We start from the raw sequence: 15,116 nt of genomic DNA on the forward strand, positions 1-15,116 counted from the left end.
GTGTTATGGCCCCATAAGATGCTTCATAGTCACTTGCCCCATTATAGTGCTGCACAAACATTATGGCCCCATAAGATGCTCCGTACAGTCACTTGCCCCTTATAGTGCTGCACAAACGTTATGGCCCCATAGATTCTCCATACAGACACTTGTCCCATATGCTTTTGCTGCGATTAAAAAAAAAAAAAAATCACACACTCACCTCCCTTCGCTCAGGACCTCCGGCACTTTCAATATTTACCTGCTCCTCGTTCTGGTGCGGCTCCGTCTTAAGCACTGACGTTCATCAGAGGGCACGCACTGACCACATCACCGCGCCCTCTGACCTGAGCGTCACAGCCAGAGGACGCTGAAGACAGAGCCGCACCGGAACGAGGATCTATGAATCTATGATTGACTCCACAATGAAACCAAATTTGATAGACCCCTCAACCAGACACTTTTTTATAAATACTGGAGGCTACAGTTGGGTGATGTTGATGCTCCCTCCAGGATTAGAAAAGGATGGTCCCTCTTCTGAAAACACATAATAAATGAATCTTGGAGGTAGACCCAATTTAAAATCATGCATGGAGCTATATATGACTTTAACATCCACAAACCAGACCATAACCCTGACAGACTTACAGCATTCACTAGATGCCAGCTTCCTAAATCGGAACTATTACATGGAGTGTGGTCAAGCTATTCTGTCGCCCCTTTTTGAGATTCAATATCCGAGCTAATAACCAAATTATAGTGCACTGTAAAGCAGATGACGAGGATCCTGCACTCTTGGGATGGGCTGGAGATGAGGGGAGGGGGAGAGAAGGGTCCCGCTAAACTTTCACACACTATAGTGATTTTGGCAAAAAAGCTAATCCTTTAGGCTATGTGCACACGTTCAGGATTTCTCGCAGAAAATTCCTGAGAAAAACTGGACATTTTCTGCAAGAAAGCCGCATGCGTTTTTGCCGCGGTTTTGACGCGTTTTTGCCGCGGTTTTGCAGCGTTTTTTTCCAGACACTTTCCAATGCATTTTGTAGTGGGAAATCCGCAAAAAAAAACGCAAAATTATAGAACATGCTGCGGTTTTTACCGCGATGCGTTTTTTTCCGCATCATGTGCCCCAAACATGCGGAATTCATTCTAAATGATGGGATGCTTATTGTATGCGGATTTTTTGTGGTTTTATAGCGTTTTTATCGGGGGGAAATGCGAAAAAACGCAACGTGTGCACACAGCCTTAACATTGGCTCAGCTCATCTGCACCATTACTCTCTGACCTAGTAGTCCAATTATATCACTACTAGATGGTGGCCCGATTCTAACGCATGGGGTATTCTAGAATATGTATGTAGTTTATTTATGAAGTTTTCAGAATAATGCAATTTATACACAGGATTCGGCTGGCCAGCCGCGACCAATTAGCGAAGCGTGGTTCAAATTCCGCGCCAATTCGCTGGCGGACTGCGCCTGTCGCTGATTGTTTGCGGCCGGGCGTGACCAGTCAGTGAAGCCAGGGCCAGCTCCAGGTTTTTGAGGGCCCCTGGCGAAAGAGTCTCAGTGGGCCCCCCTCTTTAACACATACCACGATTCATGAGGCACAGAAATATAGCACAGCCCACATAGTATATAGCACAGCCCACATAGTATATAGCACAGCCCACATAGTATATAGCACAGCCCACATAGTATATAGCACAGCCCACATAGTATATAGCACAGCCCACATAGTATATAGCACAGCCCACATTGTAAATAGCAGACACGTAGTATATTGCCCAGCCACCTAGTATATAGCAGACACGTAGTATATTGCCCAGCCACCTAGTATATAGCAGACACGTAGTATATTGGCCAGCCACATAGTATATTGCCCAGCCACGTACTATATTGCCCAGCCACATAGTATATTGCCCAGCCACGTACTATATTGCCCAGCCACATACTATATTGCCCAGCCACATACTATATTGCCCAGCCACGTACTATATTGCCCAGCCACGTACTATATTGCCCAGCCATGTACTATATTGCCCAGCCACGTACTATATTGCCCAGCCACGTAGTATATAGCAAACACGTAGTATATTGTCAGCTACGTAATATATTGCAGAGCCACGTAGTATATTGCCCAGCTATGTAATATATTGCACAGCCACGTAATATACTGCACAGCCACGTAGTAAATAGCACAGAGACGTAGTATATAACACTGCCCATGCAGTATAACACAATAACAGGCCACGTAGTATAGAGCACAGCGATCTAGTATATTGCCCAGCCACGCAATATATACCACAGCCACGTAGTATATAGCACAACCCATGCAGTATCTAACATGGCCCACGTAGTATATAGCAATGTGGGCACCATATCCCTGTTAAAAAAATGAAAATAAAAAAGTTATATACTCACACTCCGTCGGCCCCCCGGATCCAGGCAAGGCGTTTATCGATGCTCCGGTCCCAAGAGTGCATTGCGGTCACGCGAGATGATGACGTATTAATACCACAATATCCAGATTCATGGTGTGACCCTAACTAAATGTCTAGTCACTGCGTACACCTCCATAAACATCTACGTGAATACATGAGAAACAAAAAAGGAGTTTGTTTTAAAAAGTACAAAACAGTCTTTATTAAATAACAATACAAACAATAAACATATCCCAAGACATAAAAACATACAGACAAAGTAGACCGATGTGAACAATAGAGACACCAAAAATATGGCTAGTGCTGCAGGAAAAATACCATAATATCCCTGCCGTATGGGTAACTAGTGGTGAGGAAATACCTGTCTCCCTCCCAGAATAAACAGGAGCCTCCCTCCAGCTGTACCATGAGTCCCATAACATCAATAAGACATTGCCCTCTAAAGACACTATGAATCCATATGTGCAAGTGCACTAATAACCCATGAGAATGTGTCAGGTGGGCAATGCTAAGGGAGGAAAAGGAGATGAGACAAATGTGGCAATGAAAGTTATCCTCACCACAAGCAGCACCGCACTCCGTACGTCCCCGACGCGCGTTTCGCCGCTTCCCAGCTTAGCTTTATCAAGGGGACCGCTACATCATCATCTCGCGAGACCGCAATGCATGGACCGGACCGTCGCGAGGAACAGGAAAGGCACCAGAAGGTGAGTATATAATTTTTTTTTCTTATTTTTAACATTAGATCTTTTTACTATTGATGCTGCATAGGCAGCATTAATAGTAAAAAGTTGGTCACACAGGGTTAAAGGGAACCTGTCACCCCCCTCAGGCGTTTGTAACTAAAGGCTATGTTTACACGTAGGAAGGGGGCTGCGGGTTCTCCCGCAGCAGATTTGATAAATCTGCAGGGCAAACACGCTGCGGTTATCCCTGCAGATTTATCGCGTTTTGTATTGCGGGTTCCGCTGCGGGTTTATCCTGCACTTGTTTTACTATTGATGCTGCATATGCAGCATCAATAGTAATGTTAAAAATAATAAAAATGATATACTCACCCTGTGACGTCCCGATCTCCTCGGCGCTGCAGGCGGCGGTCCGGTTCCAGAGATGCTATGTGAGAAGGACTTTCGTGATGTCACGGTCATTTGCAGCATGTGCACAGCGGTTTGCGGTTTCCATGTTACTGTAAACGCAATGGAAACTGCAGCGGACCCGCAGCTGAAAAATCGCTGCGGTTCCGCGGTAAAAACCGCAAAGAGCGAACATGGCCAAAAGAGCCATCTTGTGCAGCACTAATGCTGCATTCTGACAAGGTGGTTCTTTTATTTATGATGCCTGCACACGCTGAAATAGACGTTTATAAAATGTGCCCCCTCTCACCCTGAAATGTTCCCAGAGGCGGGTCTTTCCCTCCTAATCAAACGCAGCACAGCCGTCACTCCGGGCCTGTGCGCGCCGGGCGCCGCCTCCTCTGGCGCCTGTGCTGTAAGTACAAAGGGCAGCGCAACTGCGCACGCCCGGAAAAAAAACTTAATGTGCAGGCGCCGGGAACGCTAATGAAGCAAGAGGAAGCGGCGCCCGGCGCACACAGGCCCGGAGTGACGGCTGTGCTGCGTCTGATTAGGAGGGAAAGACCTGCCTCCGGGAACATTTCAGGGTAAGAGGGGGCACATTTTATAAACGTTTATTTCAGCGTGTGCAGGCATCATAACTAAAAGAGCCACCTTGTCAGAATGCAGCATTTGTGCTGCACAAGGTGGCTCTTTTAGTTACAAACGCCTGAGGGGGGTGACAGATTCCCTTTAATAGCAGCATTAATGGAGTGCGTTACACCGCTGCATAACGCGGTCCGTTAACGCTGCCATTAACCCTGTGTGAGCGCTGACTGGAGGAGAGTATGGAGCGGGCACTGACTGCGGGGAGTAAGGAGCGGCCATTTCGCCGCTGGACTGTGCCCGTCGCTGATTGATCGCGGCCAAACAGCGACTTGGGATTTCCATAACAGACAGAAAGACGGAAGTGACCCTTAGACAATGATAAAGTAGATATGACTGTAGAGCAAGGGGATGGGCTTATGAATAAAGAGACAAAAGCAAGTAAATTTTTAACAAAATGGAGACAATTTATTGGTAAATGTTGCAATAAGGAAGAGAGACAGAAAATAATCGGACCTTTCACCTCAACAAAGTGGTACTTAATGGAGAGTCTAAAAAATAATCTAGGGTGCCTTCAAATGGATGACAAACTCCAAAGCTGGTTGTTGGGAAACGTCTAATTGATGGAAGAGTGGCGAGTAGTGATGAGTGAGTATACTCGTTGCTCTGGTTTTCCCGAGTACGCTCGGGTGGTCTCCGAGTATTTATGACTGCTTGGAGATTTAGTTTTCTTTGCCACAGCTGGATGATTTAAGGCTGCTAGACAGCTTGATTATGTGACGCCCAAGAGACCGGGATACCCAGCACCGGACCAATGGGGTCTGTCTCTTGAGGGGGTGTCACGGGTGGCTTGACCCGGTGCTGTGGCCTCAGGCAATGCACAGTGTAAAGGGTATCGTGAGGGAACAGGCACTTACTTGATCAGCAGCAGGTTCTCCCAGCGGTGATGATCCCAATCCTGGATAGATGGCTATTGTCCAAATGAAAGACTGAGGCACTGAAACGTTTAACCAGTTTACTTCAACATAAAGGGATTTACAACCAGTCCTGTCACCGGAGTCTGTATGGGTCTTCTTATTGTACGCAATATCTGTGTGGCCCTGCTGCTGTATGTGAACTGGCTGCCGGCCCAATCTGTCCCCTCCGGGTCCTGGTTCGACGGGCAACCCGAGTCCTTTTATCGGCTTACCCCCTCCAGGAGTACCGCTGAACTCTGTGTCTGTTGCTGCGTCCGACCCTAGTGAAGCTGATATCACCTCACGTTTTTCCGGTTGCTGTATTATATGTAATGAATACAGCCACGGATCCGGTATCCGTCTTTGCGCCTGTTCTGGGTAGTGATTAATGCTACCCGGTTCTCACAATGTCCTTTTTCTCTATCCCTCTTCTCCTCAGGCCGGTGATTTAGGCCTGGTAACAGTCACAGGGCTGTTAGAGATTCAACTGTATGACCTCTCACTTTCAGCTCCTTAGCCCAACTGCCAGTTCTTCTCTCAGACCAGAATGGATCAAGGGGAGTCTCTGGAGCTCCCCCTTCTGGCCGGAGGTGGTAGTGCAGTCTTGCTATTTTAGTATTTGCATTTACTGTCAGTAACTATTTTTGTGGCAAATACCCCTAGGGGTGCCACATTCCCCCTTAGTTAAGAACAGTACTCCGGGACTGTGGGACAATAACATTTTGAAATAACAATTAATATGTACAGAGTCTTAAAAATGAAAAGTTACAAAAACCACTCGAGGAAACAAAAATATAGTTCTGTACAAAGTCACTTCAAATAGCGTCCATTAATACAGTTCTATCCTTGAAGGTATTAGGAAAGGCACTGTACTTAGTGTCCAGGAATTTAGTTCCATTTTTCCAACGGAGTTATCAATATAAAGTCTAAAGAAAGTTCAAAAAGAGCAAGGAGCAAAGTTCAAAAAGCAGTCTTTCCGGAGCTTCGATTTAGTGCCTCCGGGCTGATAAAAAGTTCAAGAATATGCAAGAAGTTCATACAGACAAGTCTCTGTAGGCACTGGGCTTAAACGTTGCAGACTGATAACAATGACTATACTACATTTTCTGTTTAACTATATACGGCATAACATATATACAATTCACATTATGAGCTTTATAGTTGGTAATCTGCATACCTGGCCGGTAATTGACCCTTGGTACTACGCTGTGATCTACGTAATAGCGGTGTTTCTTCATGTGGTGTACTACTGTCTACTGCGGATGTAGTATCTGCCCGCTCTGCTAAAGATAATTCCACGACTATGGAGTTGGCAAGTCCACCGTGAATGGGATTACTCTGACCAGGAATCTGTTCTTCCTGGCCTGGAACCTCCTGTAGTACGGGGTCAGCCTCTTCCTGTCTTGGGACTTCTGGTATTGGGTTTGGTGTTGGGTAAAAGGCCACCATGGGAACCACTACTGCACCATGGTATGTTAGTAGGGTTTTGGGAAAGTCTCCTATACAGGTGTGATACACTTCCTCTTCTTTTTCCTTTACTGGTTGAACCTGTATGGGTTGAATAACTTCTGGTTCTGGCTGGACAACGTCTGGCTCTTTCAATGCTTCCGGACATAATTTAAGATTGTCTCTTGACACTAGTACAGATGTTAAGCCTCCGTTTTTGCTAATGAGACACATTTTAGGATTATCCACTCTTGTTGGTAAAACTGTGTAGGGTACGGCTTCCCACTGATTGTCCAGTTTATTGGTTCGACGATTTCTCTTGAGCATTTGGTCACCTGGTCTTAATGGGGTCGCTAGAGCATTCTGGTTGAAAGTTCGCTCTTGTCTTTCTCTAGTTTGCTGAAGGCTTCTTTCCACACTCTCTTGCACTTGGCGATACTGCTTTTGCCGTATGATATCCCAATTGGAGTCTTGGACTTCTGCGTCTGGTTTCAGAATTCCCATTTCTAGATCGATTGGTAATTGGCCGGGTCTTGCACGCATAAGGTAAGCTGGGGTGCAATTGGTGGAACTCACCGGGACATGATTATACAGATCCACCAAGTCAGGCAATTTCTCTGGCCATTGATTCCTTTCTGCCTCAGGTAAAGTCTTTAGTAGTTCTATTACAATATGGTTCATCTTCTCGCATAAGCCGTTTGTTTGTGGATGATAGGCCGTCGTCCGGATCTTTTTGCAACCATACATATTACAGAATTCTCTGAAGATCTCCGATTCAAAGGCTGTACCTTGGTCGGTGAGAACCTGTTCCGGATATCCATGGGGTCTACAAAAGTACGTTTGGAACGCTTTGGCTGCTGTTTTTGCTGTCAGATCTTTTACGGGTACTACTACCAAGAAGCGTGAATAATGGTCCACGATGGTCAAGGCATAGACATAGCCAGACCGGCTTGGTGTCAACTTCACGTGGTCCATGGCTACAAGTTCAAGTGGTTGTTTGGTGATTATGGGCTGCAGTGGTGCTCTTTGGTTCTTTTGATCGTTTCTTCTGAGGTTGCACGGGCCACAATTTCTGCACCACTGTTCGATTGATTTTCTCATCCCGACCCAATAAAATCTTTCTCTTAGAAGTACTTCTAACTTTTTCCAACCGAAGTGACCAGCACCATTATGGTAAGCTTCGAGGACCATCTTGACATCTTGTTTAGGCACGATAATCTGCCAAACCAATTCATGTGTTTTCGGATTGGTGTACCTTCTACAGAGCTTCCCTTGATACAGGAACATTTTGCCTCTCTCTTTCCAGAGTTGATGCGTCTCTTCTGGGGCATCCTCATCGGGATATGCACTTTGCTCAGTTAACAGTTCCTTCACCAACTTCACAGCCGGATTGCTGTCTTGGGTGTCAGCCCATCTATGGTGTGCTAACGGATTTAAATTCACCTCTTGTTGTTTCTGATAGGTACTTGACTGATGATGTTTTGCCTTGGGATGATGGAAGGCTGGTAGTTCAATTTCTTCAAGCTCCCCCATTTCTTCTTCTACATCTCTCAAGTGTGGCATCCGGGATAGGGCATCGGCATTTCCATTCTTGCGACCTGCTCGATACTTGATCTTGAAGTTGTAATTAGATAACCGGGCTATCCATCGCTGTTCTAACGCACCTAATTTGGCTGTGTCCAGGTGGGTCAACGGATTGTTGTCAGTATAGACAATAAATTCTGCAGCGGCCAGATAGTGTTTGAAACGTTCAGTCACAGCCCAAACTACTGCCAGTAGTTCCAATTTGAAGGAGCTGTAATTTTCTGAATTTCTTTCAGTAGGCCGGAGCTTTCTACTTGCAAAGGCGATGACTTTCTCCCGACCTTCTTGCTTTTGTGACAGCACCGCTCCTAGTCCCACATTACTGGCATCGGTGTAGAGGATGAAAGGTTGATGGTAATCTGGGTATGCCAGAACCTCTTCTCCGGTTAGTGCCTTCTTTAGTTGTTCAAAGGAGTCTTCCCTTTCGTCGTTCCACTGAAAAGGAGGGTTTCGGTTTGAAGGTTTCTTCGTCTGCCCTACCAAGGTGTCTTGCAAGGGTGCTGCCAACTTGGTAAATCCTTTTATAAATCTGCGATAGTAACCCACCAATCCCAGGAATTGTCTCACTTCTTTTGCGCTGGTAGGTCTTGGCCAATCCCTTATGGCGCTTATTTTCTCGGGATCTGGTGCTACTCCCTCCGAACTCACGATGTGTCCCAGGTACTGTACCTTTGGCTTGAGAAGGTGACATTTGGATGGCTTGACTTTCATGCCATACCTGGATAAGGCTTCGAACACTTCTGCCAGGTCTATTAAGTGTTGTTCGTAAGTCTTTGAGTAGACGATCACATCATCTAGGTACAGGAGGACGGTCTCGAAGTTCTTGTGTCCGAGGCAGCATTCCATCAGCCGCTGGAAGGTACCGGATGCGTTGCAGAGTCCGAACGGCATGCGATTAAATTCACATAGACCCATTGGTGTGGTGAATGCCGTCTTTTCCTTATCTCGCTCAGCCACAGGGACTTGCCAATACCCGCTTGTTAAGTCTAAGGTGGAAAAATAATTAGCAGATTTCAAAGCAGTTAAGGACTCTTCTATCCTAGGCAAGGGGTAGGCGTCTTTATGGGTGATGTTATTAATCTTCCGGTAGTCTACGCACATTCTCATGGTTCCGTCCTTTTTTTTGACAATCACTAGAGGGGCCGCCCAGGGGCTACAGCTGTCTCTTATTACCCCGGCCTGTTTCATCTCCCTCAGCATATCTTTTGCACATTGATAGTGAGCGGGCGGTATGGGTCTATATCTTTCTTTTATTGGGGGATGGTCACTGGTGGGGATTGTGTGTTCTACCCCTTCTATCCGTCCGAAGTCCAATGGGTGTTTACTGAAGACTTGTTCATATTCCGTCACTAGCCTATACACCCCTTGTTTTTGATGGGTAGGTGTTGAATTTATGCCCACGTGTAGCTGTTGGCACCAATCCTCCATTTCTCCATCTGAGCCATTGCCTTCCACCTGACAGGTTGGTTCTAAGGGCTCAATGGTTGTGATGGCATTGTTGTCAACAGTATATAGCTTTGCCATTGTAGCATACCTTGGCAAAGTGACCTCTTCCTCTCCACAGTTCAAAAGTCGTACCGGCACTCGTCCCCGGTGTACCTCGACTATCCCTCGTGCTGTGAGTATAGTGGGCCTGCTGTCGGTGTACACTGGTTCTATTAAGGCTTGATAATCTCGTCCCTTAGTACCAATGGCTGCTCTACACCATACCAGCATTTCTGTTTTTGGTGGGATTACAATAGACGTTGGATCACTTACTCTCACACTGCCGATTTCTCCACCTGCAACTTCTACCTGTTGCCTTAACATCAATACTTTTATTTCCCTCCGGAGAACTCTCTGCTGGCAGGATTGGGCAGTTTCAGCAATTTGCTGTAAGACAGAAATGACTTCGGAAAAGCAGTTCTCTAACACATTCATTCCTATCAATACAGTTAGTTCACAGTTCCGCCGGTCAACATCAACAACAATTATACCCTGTTTCTTCAATTCTACTTTACCAATCTTTATGGTCATCTCCCTGAATCCTAGTTTCGGTACCAACTTACCATTACTGGCCCATATATCTAGTTCAACATCAGAGGGCCCTTTATCAATATCTGCATCAGCCCAGTACCTCTTATAAAGGATATACGGTATAGATGAAATCTGGGAACCTGTGTCCAGCAAAGCGTTGAGGGGAATTCCGTCCAGCACGATAGGGATAATGGGTCGTCCTCCGATGTACCTGTCGTGTCAGGGTGTTGGGCCTTGAAAGTTCATTCCTGCGAAGCGGCCCGCATTCCCAGGGGATTCCCGTTTAAATCACAATCTCGTGCAAAGTGGCCTGGCTGCTGGCAACGGTGGCAAATGGGCTGTCCATCCGGTTGGTAGCGGTCGCGGGGTCGTCCTCTCCATGTCGGGTATCTCCGGGGTCTCATCCATGGAACACCTTCTCTACGGTTTGACAACTCCATCTTGGGTCCTCTCATCTCCTGCATGGTTTTAGCCATTGAAGCAACAACATCAGTTAAAGAGTCAAGCTTTTGTTGAAGAGCCTCATTAGTACTGGGCCCCAGGGGCTTAGCAATGGCCCCGGACATAGCTGATGTCACTGGTACTCCATGTTGTTGAGGAGCCTCTGCCATGAGTTGCGCAGGATCCTGATCCCGAGGTGCCTCTGCCAGCTGGAGACGTATAACGCTCTCCTTTAATTGGGCAAATGTCAATTCAGGGTTCTTAAAAACAAGCATGCTCACATGCCCCCGGTGAGAAGGGGTGTAGAGTCCCTCAATAAATTGATCTCTTAGCAGTTTATCGGCTCCGGTGTTAAAAATGGGTTCAGCCAGTGTAAGTGATTTAAGGGCTTCCTGCAGGTTTAAGGCAAAGTCTCTCACGCCCTCATTAACTTTTTGTTTGCAATTAAAGAATCGTACTTTAGCTTTGCTGCTGGCAGTGGTTTCAAATGTAGCTTTTAATCCAGCAAATATGCGTTCAACAGTGCCTTTTAGATCAGCTGCCCATGCTGTGACTTCTCGCTTAGCATGGCCACTTAACTGCATCATCAGGAGACTAACACGCTGAACTTCACCCACAGGGAACATGTCAAAATGGGCCAGCATCTTTTCTCTGAAATCGTCAAGGGTATTAGGCTCACCTTCATACATTGGAAGCCATGGGCCACCCGGGGTATATGGCATCAGCACCGGCATGATGGGCGCCACTCCTTGCACCGCTGCGCTACCAGACTCTCTATCGACACTCTGTCTTTCAGCTGCATTAGCGTCGCCGGGTGCTGCGGCGTCTCCGTGCTGCGACATACTGTGCCCCCTTAGTTAATCCGGACCCTTCCGGTCCTCCGCTTCCGTCGGGATAGTGTAGATTCGTTCCGCTGTGCAGCAGGATCGATTTTCCCCTTGCTCTGATGTCAGAGCACTCAGCTTGGTGCCGCCCACAATGACACGCCCCCTGCTGCTCCCACCCACCGCGCTCTGTAATGGCGGATTCTGAAGTTTTTCAGTTAGACTGGGGCTCAGGTGATGGCGTAGCTCAATTAACAGTCTCGTGCCTAACGGCTATGAAGTGATTACCTCAGGGGATGGCGGCCATCTTTACTCCATTATAACCAATGGGGAAAAGTCACTTTCAATAGTTTTCAATGGAGAATGGATTTTTCTTTAATAAAGTCAATTTTCAAGATTTTTCATCCAAGTTTTCACAGTTTTGGGCTCCAATCACGGCACACAATACCCGGTATACGGGCTGGCTAGATCCTGTTCGTGACGCCAATTGTGACGCCCAAGAGACCGGGATACCCAGCACCGGACCAATGGGGTCTGTCTCTTGAGGGGGTGTCACGGGTGGCTTGACCCGGTGCTGTGGCCTCAGGCAATGCACAGTGTAAAGGGTATCGTGAGGGAACAGGCACTTACTTGATCAGCAGCAGGTTCTCCCAGCGGTGATGATCCCAATCCTGGATAGATGGCTATTGTCCAAATGAAAGACTGAGGCACTGAAACGTTTAACCAGTTTACTTCAACATAAAGGGATTTACAACCAGTCCTGTCACCGGAGTCTGTATGGGTCTTCTTATTGTACGCAATATCTGTGTGGCCCTGCTGCTGTATGTGAACTGGCTGCCGGCCCAATCTGTCCCCTCCGGGTCCTGGTTCGACGGGCAACCCGAGTCCTTTTATCGGCTTACCCCCTCCAGGAGTACCGCTGAACTCTGTGTCTGTTGCTGCGTCCGACCCTAGTGAAGCTGATATCACCTCACGTTTTTCCGGTTGCTGTATTATATGTAATGAATACAGCCACGGATCCGGTATCCGTCTTTGCGCCTGTTCTGGGTAGTGATTAATGCTACCCGGTTCTCACAATGTCCTTTTTCTCTATCCCTCTTCTCCTCAGGCCGGTGATTTAGGCCTGGTAACAGTCACAGGGCTGTTAGAGATTCAACTGTATGACCTCTCACTTTCAGCTCCTTAGCCCAACTGCCAGTTCTTCTCTCAGACCAGAATGGATCAAGGGGAGTCTCTGGAGCTCCCCCTTCTGGCCGGAGGTGGTAGTGCAGTCTTGCTATTTTAGTATTTGCATTTACTGTCAGTAACTATTTTTGTGGCAAATACCCCTAGGGGTGCCACAATTACATGTGGGGGTTACCTGGTTGCTAGGGAATCCCCACATCTAATCAAGCTGTCTAGTAGCCGCCAATCATCCATCTGCAGCTAGGAAAACTAAATCTCCGAGCCGTCATAAATACTCGGAGATCACCCGAGCGTGCGCTGGAAAACCCGAGCAACGAGTATACTCGCTCATCACTAGTGGTGAGCCTTGTGATGGGTCTGGTTAAGAGAGCAAATGCACAGGTGCAATACCCAATGAAACAGCCAGCCTTCAATAAGGGTTTGGCCGTGTGGTACACCAATGCACTAAGATAAAATACTCTGTATGTGGCGTGTTCACACAAGGAATACAAAGCATCTGGCTACAGCCTATTAATAACGCCCTATGGCGGGCTGCCCAGTGCTAAAATGCATCCCGTGTGAACAGAGGCCACAGTGTACAGAACAATTTGGGCCCAGCTGCACCCTGCAAAAAATATACGTGCAAAAAAAAAAAACATATAAATATAAATGTGCATTTGCTATTTTGTTTGGGTCCGCTGCACCCTGCTTGTGCGTTTGTATTGAGGCCTATTTGGAAAGCCTACAGCCTGCACTGACACCGCTGCTGCCTCATCACTATCGAAGCTACCGCCTCACCAACACCGGAGCTACCGCCTCACCACTACCGGAGCTACCGCCTCACCAACACCGGAGCTACTGCCTCACCAACACCGGAGCTCCTGCAACCCTCAACCTACTGTCTCCTTCCCCATAACCCTGTAGAATGTAAGCCCGCAAGGGCAGGGTCCTCGCCCCTCTGTATCAGTCCGTCATTGTTAGTTTGTTTACTGTATGTGATATTTGTAACTTGTATGTAACCCCTTCTCATGTACAGCACCATGGAATCAATGGTGCTATATAAATAAATAATAATAATAATAATAATTTAGACAGGTAAGCATCTTTGCCTGTTTTTGGTGTTTTTTCTTGAATGTGTCCTTTTTTGGTGTTTTTCTGGTTAAGAGAGGCAAGATTGGAGGATTCCCCCCTCCTTTTTTCTTTCTATACTTTGATTCGTTATATAGGAAAGGGTGCATTATAAGGACAATTTATCACTTCCATGAGATGGACGTTTTTGAATTTTCACTCTCCTTATGTATGATTGGAAGCTAACAATCACGGTGATATTATTCCATTAAGTCTGGAAGTGATGACATCTTTGTTAATGTCAAAATGTTCAATACAAATTTATATTTAAAAAAAAAAAAGGGACGGGATACAAAAAGATATCCAAGGAAATGATAAAACCAGTCAGCAGCGTTCAAATTGCGACTAACAAATGGAAAATCAGGGGCTCTGTAAAAACAAAACCACAGTGAGTTAGACCAATAAAATTTTGTCCACAACTGCCAGGAATAGTGTTGAGCGATACCGTCCGATACTTGAAAGTATCGGTATCGGATAGTATCGGCCGATACCCGAAAAATATCGGATATCGCCGATACCGATATCCGATACCAATACAAGTCAATGGGACATCAAGTATCGGAATGTATCCTCATGGATCCCAGGGTCTGAAGGAGAGGAAACTCTCCTTCAGGCCCTGGGATCCATATTAAAGTGTAAAATAAAGAATTAAAATAAAAAATATTGTTATATTCACCTCTCCGGCGGCCCCTGGACATCAGCGGGAGGATCCGGCGTCCGGCACGGCTTCTTTCTTCAAAATGCGCGCCTTCAGGACCTGTGGAATGACGTCCCGGCTTCTGATTGGTCGCGTGCCGCCCATGTGACCGCCACGCGACCAATCAGAAGCCGCGACGTCATTCCTCAGGTCCTAAAAGGCGCTCATTCTAGGACTTTAGCTGAGGAATGACGTCGCGGCTTCTGATTGGTCGCGTGGCGGTCACATGGGCGGCACGCGACCAATCAGAAGCCGGGACGTCATACCACAGGTCCTGAAGGCGCGCATTTTGAAGAAAGAAGCCGTGCCGGACGCCGGATCCTCCCGCTGATGTCCAGGGGCCGCCGGAGAGGTGAATATAACAATATTTTTTATTTTAATTCTTTATTTTACACTTCCGATACCGATACCCGATATCACAAAAATATCGGATCTCGGTATCGGAATTCCGATACCGCAAGTATCGGCCGATACCCGATACTTGCGGTATCGGAATGCTCAACACTAGCCAGGAAAATTGTTTGGGATGCAAAGAAAAACCCACAAATAACATCAGCTGAAATACTGAACTCTCTGAAAACTAGCAGTGTGGCTGTTTTAAGATGCACAATAAGGCCATGTTCACACAGTGCGTTTTTTACCGCGGAAACGCAGCGGTTTTGCCGCTGCGGTTCCGCGGCTGTTTTCCATGCAGGGTACAGTACACTGTACCCTATGGAAAACAGGACCCACTGTGCACATGGTCCTGAATTGAAAAAAAAAAAAAACGCACTGATTAGCTG

This window comes from Ranitomeya imitator, chromosome 2, assembly GCF_032444005.1.
Source record: "Ranitomeya imitator isolate aRanImi1 chromosome 2, aRanImi1.pri, whole genome shotgun sequence".
Lineage (NCBI taxonomy): Eukaryota > Metazoa > Chordata > Amphibia > Anura > Dendrobatidae > Ranitomeya > Ranitomeya imitator.